This window comes from Schistocerca cancellata, chromosome 6 (assembly GCF_023864275.1).
Source record: "Schistocerca cancellata isolate TAMUIC-IGC-003103 chromosome 6, iqSchCanc2.1, whole genome shotgun sequence".
NCBI classification, from domain to species: Eukaryota; Metazoa; Arthropoda; class Insecta; order Orthoptera; family Acrididae; genus Schistocerca; species Schistocerca cancellata.
Genome location: NC_064631.1, coordinates 579,227,982 through 579,241,527, shown reverse-complemented (window position 1 = coordinate 579,241,527; position 13,546 = coordinate 579,227,982). Strand labels below are relative to the sequence as shown.

Genomic DNA, 13,546 nt, shown 5'->3' with positions numbered 1-13,546 from the left:
CTCAGAAAATCCTCACTTTCTAATTCAAGTTGTCCAAGAAATTAGCAGGCACTACCGACACGATTTGTCGTGTGCTCCTCTGTCACCTGTTTTGGGATCCCTCTTGCACACAGTTTCCAGTATACCAGCATTTCTGTCAGTGTCTCGTATAAGATAATTCTGGAGAGTATTGGAAATATTACAGAAATTTCATCCACTGTCAACTGGTGGCCTTCATGAACAGTTTCCTTGATTTCTGCCACCAACTAATCAGTCAAAATGGAAGGTCTTCCACTCCTCTGTCTTGTTACAGGGAGACAATTATTCAACTATGTGAAATAAAATCGTCATAACTTATGAACTGTTTGCATTATGACATTAAAACTGCACTGTTGACTGTGGGGCATAACGGGAATTAGTATGTGCATATGGTTTGGTTTAGTGATGAAGCCCATTTTCATTTGGATGGGTTCATCAATGAGCAAAATTGACGCATTTGGGGTACTGAGAACCCGCACTTCATGATCAGGAAGTCTCTTCACCCTCAACATGTGACTGTGGTGTGTGGTGTCCAGTCACGAAATAATTGGTGCAATACTCCTTGATGGCACACTGACTACCAAACGGTACACGAAGGTTTTGGGAGATGGTTTCATCCCCATTAGCCAAAGCGACCCTAATTTCGACGGTATGTGGTTCATGCAAGTCTGAACTCGACCCCATCGAACCAGGAGAGTGTTTGATGACATGGAGGAGCACTTTGGGGACTGCATTCTGGCTCTGGGGTTTCCAGAGGCCACTGGCATGGGCCTCTATTGGTGGCCATATTCTCCAGATCTGTACACAAGCGACTCCATTTTGTGGGGCTATATTAAAGACAAGGTGTACAGCAATAACCCCACAACCATTGCTGAGCTGAAAACAGCCATTCAGGGGGTCACTGACAGCATCACTGTTCCGACACTTTAGTGGGTCATGCAGGATTTTGCTATTCATCTGCACCACATCACCACCAATAATGGCAGGCATACCAAACATGTCATAATCAAAATTTCAATATCTATAGTGACATTTAAATGTTGAATAATGTTTGTGCATGCCATAGTTTGTAACGAATTTATGTTTATTTATATACCAGTATATAATTGTCACTGTGTATGAACATTTGTTCTGCCACCATTAAACTCCCTACACCACTTAAGAACACACTTTCACTATAAGCAATTCTGATTCACACAAAAAAGTGGGTAGGTGTCACCCCTTCCATGAGTAGGAAGCGGATCACAGCAACTGGCTCACACTTGGCGGAAATCCTTACTGACATCTTTCATGCAACTGGACACTACAAAGTGATTTTAAGTACTACCACATTCCTGCGATGCTTGCTCTGTTCAGAGGAACCGCCTCTATCCCTCAGTGTTGCCAACCCTTGAAAAACCACAGCTTGTTACGATAACAGTACACTTACTTTCTGAACATGCCTCGTATGTAGAAGTATTCTCCTCCTAGAACAAGATACTTTAATCTCAGTAGTAACCTATCCCTCATCTTTGTTCTGTTTGATTTTATAATTATTTGTTCCAGAGGAAAACAAGACAAGGTGCTACTGGAATATGTTTAAGAAAGAGTGAAATTTTCTATCTACTCTATCTGGCTTTGTAAATTTCTCCCAAATATTTCTTCCCATAATTTCTCACTAAGTACTGGAATTGAGCCATAGTTGTCGATTCTATATTACAATCCATCTGATTTGTAACTAACGGGCCAGCATATTTTATGGTTAACTTCCGACCATCATGGTCCGATGTACCACTGACTATTGGTTTTACAGCTAAATCACTGCAAGTTGTTGGCTCTAAACAAAATGTAAATAGGTGCTGCACTACATGCTTCCATCTTCATACAGAATTTTATTGTGGAAAATAATGCAAAGCTGGATATCAACCCTAGGTGCTCTCAGTCAGTGCTCTGTGACAGACTGTATTTTACTGTATTTTTCTTCTGTACAATCTACATTTCAGCTTTTACACTATTATCGAGTACAATGCTAAAAGTAATCACATCTTGAAGGCATGTCTAGTCTCATTTATCTGATTTGGGCTGACTATCAGATATGACACGTTAATTGCACAAGAACTTTTAGCATTGTCTTCGATAATGGTGTAAAAGCCAAAGTTTAGATAGTGCAGAAGAAAAATACAGTAATAAACAGTCAAATGGTGGTCTATTGCTTCAAAAAATTCTACATGACTATGCCTGAGTACTATCAAAAACTTTTTACCAAGAGTGAAGCCTCTACAAACAATGATTCTCCTGTTAAGTTTGTGTAATCCCATTAAAACTGTTTCTAGCTGCTTTGTAAAGCTCACAATACTCTCTGTTAATGGCCTATAAACTGTCAGTACTACAAGCTTGGTTTGTTTCTTGATATACTATTGTGGCACAGCAAGCAAAGTTGTTAAACAATATTCACTAAACTGAAGGGCCTACCACACAGCTCTATTTTTACCATATATAGTCACTCTCCTTTTTCTTCTTGTTGGTTTTACAGTTGTACGGCATTAGCTTGTCTCCGTCAAGAAGAATCAGTTCAGTTTAAGTGATTTTCATGTCATGTTCAAGCAGTTCATCTCATTTATTCATCTTTCATTTGTACACTCTATACTTCATTGAATCCCATAAACAAAAATCTAATGGTGTCAAGTCCAGTGTTCTTGGTGGCCAGTTAACTGTACTATCACGATCGATCTAATGATTGGAGTAAGTGTGGTTGAGAAGTTTACTGCCACATCTAATACAATGTGAAGAGACTCCATCATGCTGGAAGTACACTGCAGACCCTGAGGATAAAGGAACATCCTCACGGTGTTTAACACCTTCTCCATGCAGATGGAGAAGCTCGTATGTTTGCAAGAAGCTGAGGGCTAAGCCAAGGGTACTGCAGCTACTGGCATCATCTCCTGTGACAGAGAGGCATATCCTGTTTTATTTTTTCCATCTAATTTTATCCATTCATTCGCCTAAGTAGTTTATGAAAAAGAGTAAAATGACCACACCAATGAAGCCTATGAAGCTAGCGAAGAGAGATGAAGAACATTAATTTTCATATGTTTGTAAAAACTCCTGCCATATGTTTCATCAATCTTGTTCTGTGCCTTTTGCCGTCCATGACAGAGAGATGAAGCAAATTTCTGTTTAGTTCACTAATAATATGGAATATATTAATTCTTATGGTACAAAGTTAATGTCACTTATTAGCTCCTTATTTCACCTGATCTATCTGTCACAGGTACCCGTGATACTTCTGAGAAACAAGAAATTTAAGCATAGAAAGCTGGACACTGTAGCATTGTCTTTAAAGAATAAGAGTAGGTAAATAGCTTTGAGGCTCAAACAACTATCAAATAATAACATTATATTTTTCATGCATATGAAAAATCATAAGCCTGACTGTCTGGAGTGTGCAGTGCTGTGCATAAGTTAGCTGACACACATTCTCCCAAGTGAACTAACTATTGTTGCGTTTCTTGGGTGGCACCCCAACCGGGTAGCGTCGTAATTTCTCCATAATATTTCACCAGACGTACACGCTACTATCTTCAGATGGTTCCTGATGAATGCTGTGCCATTCCTCTCTGCGCCCTATATATACTAGCCGTTATCCCATCCACCGTTCCTCTCCTGGTGTCTTTGGTGTGGCCAGTGTGGCAGCTACTGGAGGTTGTGGAGGAAGCGGTGCCTGGGTCTGAACTGGGGTCTGCTGTCTCCCTGCTACCGCCGTCTGGGGCGGTCCTCGATCTCTGGGACTGCATGTTTCTCTCCAGGCTGAGTGCAGGGTTCCAAGCCTGACTAAGTTGAAGGCCGCTGTCTTTTAATTAGATCATCCTGTAGTCGGATTTCGATGGCCTCTTTAGTAACGCAGTCCCAGAAGTGGGAGGATTGACACAGTATTTTTGTTTTTTCATAGTCCATAGTATGGCCAGTCTTTATACAATGGTCAGCCATGGCTGATTTAGTGGCCTGGCATAATTCGGTATGGCGCTTGTGTTCGCAGCACCTCTCTTCTACAGTGCGTACTGTCTCCCCACTGTATGATTTTCCGCACTGACAGGGAATTTGATAAACGCCTGGTTTTCAACGGCCTAGGCCATCTTTCACTGAACCCGGTAGAGTCAAGGTTTCTGCAGGGGGTTGGAATACACATTTCACATTGTGTTTCCCCAGTATTCTACCAATTTTCTTTTAGGTGTTTCCGACAAATGGAATGCACGCCAATGACTTGTTTTCTTCTGTTTCTTCTTCTTGTTCTCTTGGCACAGTCTGTCTGAGTGCATGTCTTATTTGCTTCTGGTTGTACCCATTTGTCCGAAATGTCTCTAAGTGCTGCAGTTCTGCTGGAAGGCTCTCCTGATCGCAGATCGATCATGCCCTGTGAAGAAGTGCGTGCAAAACGCGCTACAGGACGATATAATTAATAAAGGCAGTGGCCTTCAAATTGGACAGGCTTGGAACCCTGCACTTAGCCTGGAGAGAAAGATGCAGTCTCAGAGATCGAGGACCGCCCCAACGGCAGCAGCAGGGAGACTGCAGACCCCAGTTCAGACCAGTCGTGTGAAGTTAGCACCCCTTTTTCGAGAAATATACATTTTTTTCACAGTTCTTGTTAGATGTGCCATAGTTCTAGAGTTCTTTGCACAAAATATCAATAGTTCTGCAAAATGTAACGAAGAAAACAACAATACTCGAAAAAATGTTCGTATCGAAAACATTCTTTGGCAATTTCCGCAAAATGTAAATAAGTACAAGAGTTCTGAGCACAGTTCTGAACAGAGCTCCCAGAGTTCTTTCGAAAATCCAAGTAGCATTTTTTTGTGCAGCTAATAGTTTACGAGATAATTGCAATTTAAGGAGAAAATCTTTTCACTTACTGTGAAGTTGGCACCCTTTTTTTTTTCAGAAATGTATATTTTTTTCACAGTTCTTGACAGGTATGCCATAGTTCTAGAGTTCTTTGTAAAAAATTTCAATAGTTCTGCAGAATTTAGCGAAGAAAACAACAATATTCGAAAAAATTTTCGTATCGAAAACATTTTTTGTCAATTTTCGCAAAAATTAAACTTGTACAACAGTTCTGAGGACAGTTCTGAACAGAACCCCAAGAGCACTATCGAAAATCCTAATAACATTTTTCTATGGCGATAATAGTTTGTGATAAATTGATTTAATGTGGGACACACTTTGTCTATGGAAAAAATATATTCGTACAACAGTTCTCATGACAGTTCTGGACACCACGTGAAGAGTTCTATCGAAATTCCTAGTAGAATTTTTTTGTGTAGCTGATAGTTTAAGAGGTAATTAATTAATTAAGAACCCCATAAGAGCTCCTACTGTGAAGCTGGCGCCCTTTTTTTCAGAAATATATATTTTTTTCAGAGTTCTTGATAGATAAGTCATAGTTATAGAGTTTTCTGTACAAAATTTCAATAGTTCTGCAGAATTTAGCGAAGACAACAACATTGTATAACATAGCTGATTCAGGAACCCTTTGCTTCTGATACAATTCTTACTGTTGCCACAATAAATCACTTGTGCATAGATTCCAACTGTACTGATCATTACAAAAATATAACCATTGACCAGCGGCGGACATTTCTTGCAGCGTTGTACAAAGCATTCGGCTTATCCGCTGTGAAAATACCACACTTAACGCTATTGTAAAATGTATGGTGGATGGCTTCCGTTTATCTACAATGTCAGCATATATCGAATTATCTTCATGCAAACGTGATGCCTGGATCACTCACTTCCCCTTTTTAGGTACGGAGGAAACTAGAGTTCAGTCTTGTGGAAGCCAAAAAAGGAAATGTGGGCAGCCCTTCTTTTACTGATAGCAAACTCTAGAGAAATCTCCACGCTAGTTTTTCTTCATCACGCCAACAAAAGAAAAATTCTCCCTTCATAGCTCTATTATCATTCCAGTACTAGTAAACCAGTTGTCCGCTTTCACATTTCGACCTGACTGATATATAGGTTTACACAGTCACAGAACAACATCAAAATGTTTATTGCTCAGTTGGTAAATCCTTCTGGTTGCAACACAGCGTACATTTCCAAATTGTACAGGTAAAATACTTAAGAATCCATACTCGTTTGTTTTGATTGATACATATTGGCGAAAAATGTACCTTCCACAGAATCCTTCCAGCTTCTTGTCTACTGTAACATTTTCTCCAAGGGTGTAAGATTTGTGGTAGTTGCGTACAAACACAGTAAATATTTCCCGAATAGCTGTTAGCTTGTCTAATTGTCTCCTTCCATCACGAATAGCGCGACTGTAAAATCTAAGGCTCTCCAGAATAAATTTGAAACTTTTTATGTTCATTTGCGAGGTGTAATTTTTAAATGCCATCACCATCAGTTCCACATAGATCTTCCAGGCTTTATCTGTTACTTTTGTTAACAACAATTAAAAACAAGAGACTGATGAAGGCTTTCAATTCAATATCATCTATTGATTTAACCCTCTCTCATGCTGAAATGAGGCTGTGATGCTCTCAAAATTCTGATTGGAATACAAAACTACGATAGACAAATATCGTTATCTATGAGGTAATTACAGCATCACAAATGCTGATTTGGATGCACCTATTGGTACAGGTAAATTTCAAATAATATTATGCTCTTCGAACAATATGCTTTGGATTTCTTCAACATTATCTAGTACTTCCCACTTAAAATAATAAAATTCCTATAAAATAACGCAACCAGGCGCAGTGTATTAATCTGATATTTGACATTCACACAGTGGACACTGACGATTAAACAGTTCAAACAGAATTTAAGTGCAGTTTACATTCTGGATTAGCTTTGTACTACTTACTACGTTGATAAACAAATAAATTAATCTCTGAAATGAAATACGAAAGGGCACAGTGGATAAAAACGAGCAATCGGCTCATATCTCATCAAGAGAGCATTAGCGTTGATACTGAATCATACAACAATGAAAGGCATACATGAAGTGTATATTTTTAGAATCAGGAAAAACCAGATGAATTTTATTACGTAAAACAGTAATTGTTTTGAGCTCTCATGACATCCAGGACCCACTAACAGCTAAAAATATGCCCAGGACACTCATGGATGAAAGTTATGTGGCAACATCACCAGACGCTAGGATACATAAAAACATGTGCTGTGTGTAACGAATAAATTTGAAATTGCTGTGGTTAATATTGTTGCAAACATTTGTTCTAGTTAGAAAGAAAGTGTGGAAGTTTGATGAGTTACACTACAGCGAGAGTTAAAAGTCTTTACAATGTATAGAAATGTAAGTATATTTATTGAATATATTGTACAAATGAACTAAGTAGTATGTTTAAATCCTAATTCAATGCATGACTGATAGAGGTGTTATTATGTTGAGGGGATACAGTATTAAAGTTAATAAGAAGTTCGAAATTTGTAAATAAGAACCTCGTTTATTTGGTCCTCAGTAATCCGGATTTCCGGTTTATCCGGATTCATATTTTGTGTCCCTTGGTATTTTTCTCTTTTTTATAATATCACGAAGATGTGTAGTCGGTGAGGTACATAGGCTGCTTATCACTAGGCCGGTAATTTAGTCTAGTACTGAGTGATAAGGAACTCTGAGTGTGTGAATGACATTGTTTCTCAAGTATTGTACATTAATATAACGGTGTATTGATGCCCATCAATTAAGTTGCATAGTAAGCACTCCAACAGCACTCCACCATAGGTCATTGTACCTCTGGTGCGATTCTCGACAGGTATGACACCATCTGGTTAGTGGCGCGTGTGAATGTATCTGCTCTCTCAGCCATCTGTTTGTTTTGAACTGACGAGCCTTCTCTCCTTGAATCATCTAAGCGTGCACATCCCACGCATCCATCTACAGTTACTACGGTCAGTCTTAAGAAGGTGTACTGGCATTTGTATAGTGCTGAACATTTAGACTTTCTGTAATTAGTAGAATATACATCCGGGTTTTCGATTTTCGGTTTTCCAAAATAAAAGTGAGAATTTACGATCGTTCTCATAGCTGTACTTCCAGCAGTACTTCATCTCCTGCGTTCCCAATTTCGTAGAAGTTGTCCTACGAAAATTGCAGAAGAAGCACTCCTGGACAAAAGGATATTGTGACTATATTCCTTCGTCATAGCCTGGGGTTAGAGACCCTGTCCGGCACACAGTTTTTATCTGCCAGTAAGTTTCACATCGGTGCACACCCACTGCAGAGTGAACACACAATCTATTTCATAAACTACTGGCACCATAAAAATGTTATGAGGGTTTTTAAAAGAACTCTTTCGGTGCTACCCAGAACTGTCAGCAAAAGGGTTGTGCCAATTTATTATAATGTAGACCAAGTGGGTCTCTCGAAAATACTATTATCTCATTAACTGTATCCCCATAAAAAATGTTATTACAGTTGTCGGTAGAACTCTTAGGGTCGTATTAAGAAATGCCATCACACCTTTTGTACGAATTTATTAGTCTTACATGACAAAAGTGAGTCCCACATTAATTATCTCATATGTCATCGTCACAAATAATGTTGTTATAGTTTTTGGTAGAACTCTGTGGGTGGTATTCAGAACTGTCATCAGAACTATTCTACGAATTTTGCTATAGTAGAGAAAGTGAGTATCAGATTAAAACAATTATTGTATAAATTATTATCGCCACATAAATGTTCTTATCATTTTCAATGCAACTCTTCCGGTGCTATCCAGAACTGCCAACAGAACTGTTATACAAATTTATTTTTTCCAAACCGACAAATAATTTTTTACCATACCAAAATTTTGCTGAGTTATTGTTTTCTTCCCGAAATTCTGCAGAACTATTCGTGTTTTGAGCAGGGAAATCTAGAACTATTGCATATATATCAAGAACTATGAAAAATGTATATTTATCGTAAAATGGGTTCAAACTTCACGGGAAATGCTCATAAGCATTCCTTAATAAAGGCAGTTACTACGTTAACAATTACCTGCACAGAATATGTTACTAGTATTTTCTATAGAACTCTTACAATGCTGTCCAGAGCTGGCATCAGAACATACGAACAGACATAATTTTTTTTTTTAAGTAAGTGTGCCCTACAATTAAATAATTACCATACAAACTATTATAACCACAAAAAATTTTATTATGATTATCGATAGAAGTCTTGAGGTGTTAACCACAACTGTTCATCAAAACTGTTGAACGAATGTACTTTTTCTGTGGAGAAAGTGGGTCTAACATCAAAGCAGTTACCGTATAAACTCTCATCGCCACAAAAAAGTATTATTAGGATTTTCGATAGGGCTCTTGGTGTTCTGTTCAGAACTGTTGTACGAATTTACTTTTTGCGAAAATTGACAAAGAATGTATTCGATACGACAATTTTTTCGAGTATTGTTGTTTTTTTCGCTAAATTCTGCAGGACTATTCAAATTTTGTACAAATAACTCTAGAACTGTGACATTTCTATCAAGAACTCTAACAAAATATATATTTCTGAAGAAAAGGATTCCAACTTCACAGTAAGTGAAGAGGTTCCCTCCTTAAATTGCAATTATCTCGTAACGTGTTAGCTGCACAAAAAATTGTAATTAGGATATTCGATAGAACTATTGAGGTTCTGTTCAGAACTGCCCTCAGAACTGTTGTCCGAATTTACTTTTTGCGAAAATTGCGAATGTTTGCTATACGAAATTTTTTTCGAGTATTGTTGTTTTCTTCGTTAAATTCTGCAGAACTATTCAAATTTTGTACAAAGAACTCTAGAACTATGCCATATCTATCAAGAACTCTGAAAAAAATTTATATTTCTGAAAAAAAAAAAAGGGTGCCAGCTTCACAGTAAGTGAAAAGATTTTCTCATTAAAATGAAATTATCTCGTAAACTATTAGCTGCACAAAAAAAATGTTACTTGGAATTTCGAAAGAACTCTTGGAGCTCTGTTCAGAACTGTGGTCAGAACTCTTGTACTTATTTACATTTTGCGGAAATTGCCAAAGAATGTTTTCGATACAAAAATTTTTTCAAGTATTGGTGTTTTCGTCGCTAAATTCTGCAGAACTATTGAAATTTTGTACAAAGAACTCTAGAACTATGCTACATCTATCAAGAACTGTGAAAAAAATGTATATTTCTTGAAAAAGGGGTGCTAACTTCACACGACTGTTCAGACCCAGGCGCCGCTTCCCCCACCACCTCCAGTAGCTGCTGCGCCGTCCGCATCGAAGACACCAGGAGAGGATCGGTGGAGGGGGTAACGGCTAGTATATATATGGCGCCGAGTGGAATGGCACAGCACTCATCAGGAACCACCTGAAGATGGTGTACATCTGCAGAAATATTGTGGAGAAATTACGACACGCAGTCGGATACCCGAGAACTGTTCAAATTGGAAATATGCTGGGAAAACTTCAGATCGCATATCCAGTACCTCTACAGAGAGGAAATGCTTCAACAGATGAAGATGCTGGACAAGCTGTGAAACAAGAAGGAGCAACTGCTGTGCTCACTTGCGTTCCTGCTTAGATGCCGAGACGGTACTGTCGTGCTGCCTTTCGCCAAGATAACTCACCACATAAGGACTGCAGCGGCCAGGCACATCACGAGATGAGCCAGCTTAGCGCTGGTAAGAGAAAGAATTCATTGTACTCGCCGCTGCCTGGATGACACTTCGAAGAAATTGCCGGATGTCCGTCTCAAGATATCTTCAGTTCTATCTCCCATATCATGGGAAAGGGCTGACGCTGCCACCTGGACACAAGGAGATGGCGTACGAAGAAAAGCTACAAGTAAGCAGACATCGAAGTTTGAACGCCTTGTAGCAGGACAGAAGACTACGCAAGAACCACCTAAGTGTACTGTCATCAACCTTACAGGAAGAACGATCAATGACGCAGCATGTCGGTGCTCGAGAAAGGACTCAACTTCGCCCCAACCCTGACACCTCTACCGATTGTGGACATTATAAGCAGTGTGGAGCAGGCCACCTACACTCTACCAGCCAATGAAGCAGAAGAAATGCGTCAAGAAACGTGCCGTGCGCTCACCAGGCCCATACCACTGAAACAGAACATCTCGAAGGAGGAGAGAGCGGCCATCCGCGAGTTACGCAGCAATCCTGAGTTAGTGGCCTTGCCTGTTGACAAAGGCAATGCTACAGTACTGCTCCTGCACTCAGAATATAAGAGAAAAATGTACGAATTTCTCGATGATGCAGTGTACAGAAGGATAGAAGGAGACACGACAAGTCGCCTTCAGAGAAGAACCGTTGAACTTCTTCACAGTACCTTTGATGGAAAAACTGTCAAGAAACTTCTACCACAAGCGGCTGCACCGCCACAGCTGTATGGGGTACCGAAGGTCCACAAGGATGGGACACCTATGTGTCCAATATGCAACAAATTAAGAGCAGCAACCTATGAACTGGCCCAACACGTGACGTGTGCCCTTAGTCCATTTCTGGGAAAATGCGAACACCACATTCGCAATTCCATCCACTTTGTGCAGCGTATACAAGAACTTTGGCTCCAGAATAGCGACTTGTTAGTGAGCTTCGACGTAGTGTCCCTCTTCACTAGGGTACCACTGAAAGACTCCATCAATCTGATAAGCAAGAAATTCGACAACAACCTAACAAGGCTCTTCGAGTTCGTGCTCACCTCAACATACTTCCTGTTTGACGGAAATTATTATGAACAGACAGATGGCGTTGCCATGGGATGCCCGCTTTCACCAGTTGTAGCCAACTTTTTTATGGAGAATTTCGAACAGAAGGCATTAGAACAAGCCAAACAAAAACCAACTTGTTTGTTCCACTATGTGGATGACATGTTCATTGTTTGTTCACATGGATGGGACAGCTTAAATGAATTTTTCGAACACCTCAACTTGCTGCACCTCAACATACAGTTCACAGTGGAGGTGGAGCAGGATGGTGCCCTACCATTTGTTAACGTCCTGGTGAAACGGAAACCTGACGGCAAGCTGGGACACAGTGTATACAGAAAACCTACACACACCGATTTGTACCTAAATGCCTTCAGTTGCCACAACTCCCAGCGTGAAAGTGTTTTGCGCACACTTGTTCACAGGGCATGATCGATCTCCGATCAGGACAGCCTACCAGCAGAACTGCAGCACCTCGAGACAACATTTTGGAAAAATGGGTACAACCAGAAGCAAATAAGACATGCACTCAGACAGACTGCGCCAAGAGAACAAGAAGAAACAGAAGAACACAAGTCATTGGCGTGCATTCTGTTTGTAGGAAACACCTCAAGAAAAAATGGTAGAATCCTGGAGAAACACAATGTGAAATTTGTATTCCGACCCCCTGCAAAAATCTTGACTACTGCGTTCAGTGAAAGACGACCTAGGCCTTCGAAAACAGGCGTTTATCAAATTCCCTGTCAGCGCAGAAAATCATACAGTGGGGAGACAGTCTGCACTGCCGCGAACACAAGCGCCATACCGAATTACGCCAGGCCACTAAATCAGCTGTGACTGACCATTTTATAAAGACTGACCATACTATGGACTATGAAAAAACAAAAATACTCTGTCAATCCTCCCACTTCTGGGACTGCATTTCTAAAGATCTACAGGACGATCTAATTAATAAAGACAGCGGCCTTCAACTTAGTCAGGCTTGGAACCCTGCACTCAGCCTGGAAAGAAAGATGCAGTCCCAGAGATCGAGGACCACCCCTGATGGCGGCAGCAGGGAGACTGCAGACCCCAGTTCAGACCCAGGCGCCGCTTCCCTCACCACCTCCAGTAGCCGCCACGCCGGCCACACCAAAGACACCAGGAGAGGAACGGTGGAGGGGGTAACGGCTAGTATATATAGGGCGCTGAGAGGAATGGCACAGCATTCAGCAGGAACCATCTGAAGATGGCAGTGTGTATGTCTGGTGAAATATTGTGGAGAAATTACGACGCTACCTGGTCGGATACCCAAGAATTGTTCAAATTGGAAATACGCCGGAAAAACTCCAGATTGCACATCATAATTATTATTCTTAAAATTATTAATATATAACTGGTGACTGTTCTCTGGATGGGGCCAAATAGATTACACAGGTCCAATAGTTAAATGATATGAAACATATTGTGAAACATTATATTGTAGTAATTGTTTTTTATTTACTTTGTTTCATGATTGGAATAACACCGAGAGAAAAGTAAGGTCAAACTCTACATGGAATGCATAAATTACAAATGGTTAACCAGAGGAATTGTACCAACATCATTTAAGATGATTATCTACATGGTAAGAAAGAACTCCAACTTATAGCTCCAATCACTGCTGTTGATAATGCCTCTATCAAAAGTAATATCAATATCTTACCTTGTCCATTCATAAACGAAGCATGTCTTTATGTAAAACAATAGAGATATGAGTTTAAATTATTTTCATTTTTTGAAATGTGGATACAAAAATTGTAAACAGCAACAATAAGCTGCAATACTGGTATAGCATACATCACGTACTGATCAGGAAAATTCTCGCAATCAGTTTGAAGATCAAAA

General features: G+C 39.8%; 1 protein-coding gene across 3 annotated transcripts in view; it reads right to left on the bottom strand.

Annotated features, from left to right (window-relative positions):
• Positions 1-13,546, bottom strand: part of LOC126191356 (trafficking protein particle complex subunit 8) — a 313,324-nt gene that overhangs the window by 227,504 nt on the left and 72,274 nt on the right. The gene's annotated exons all lie outside the window — the stretch shown is intronic.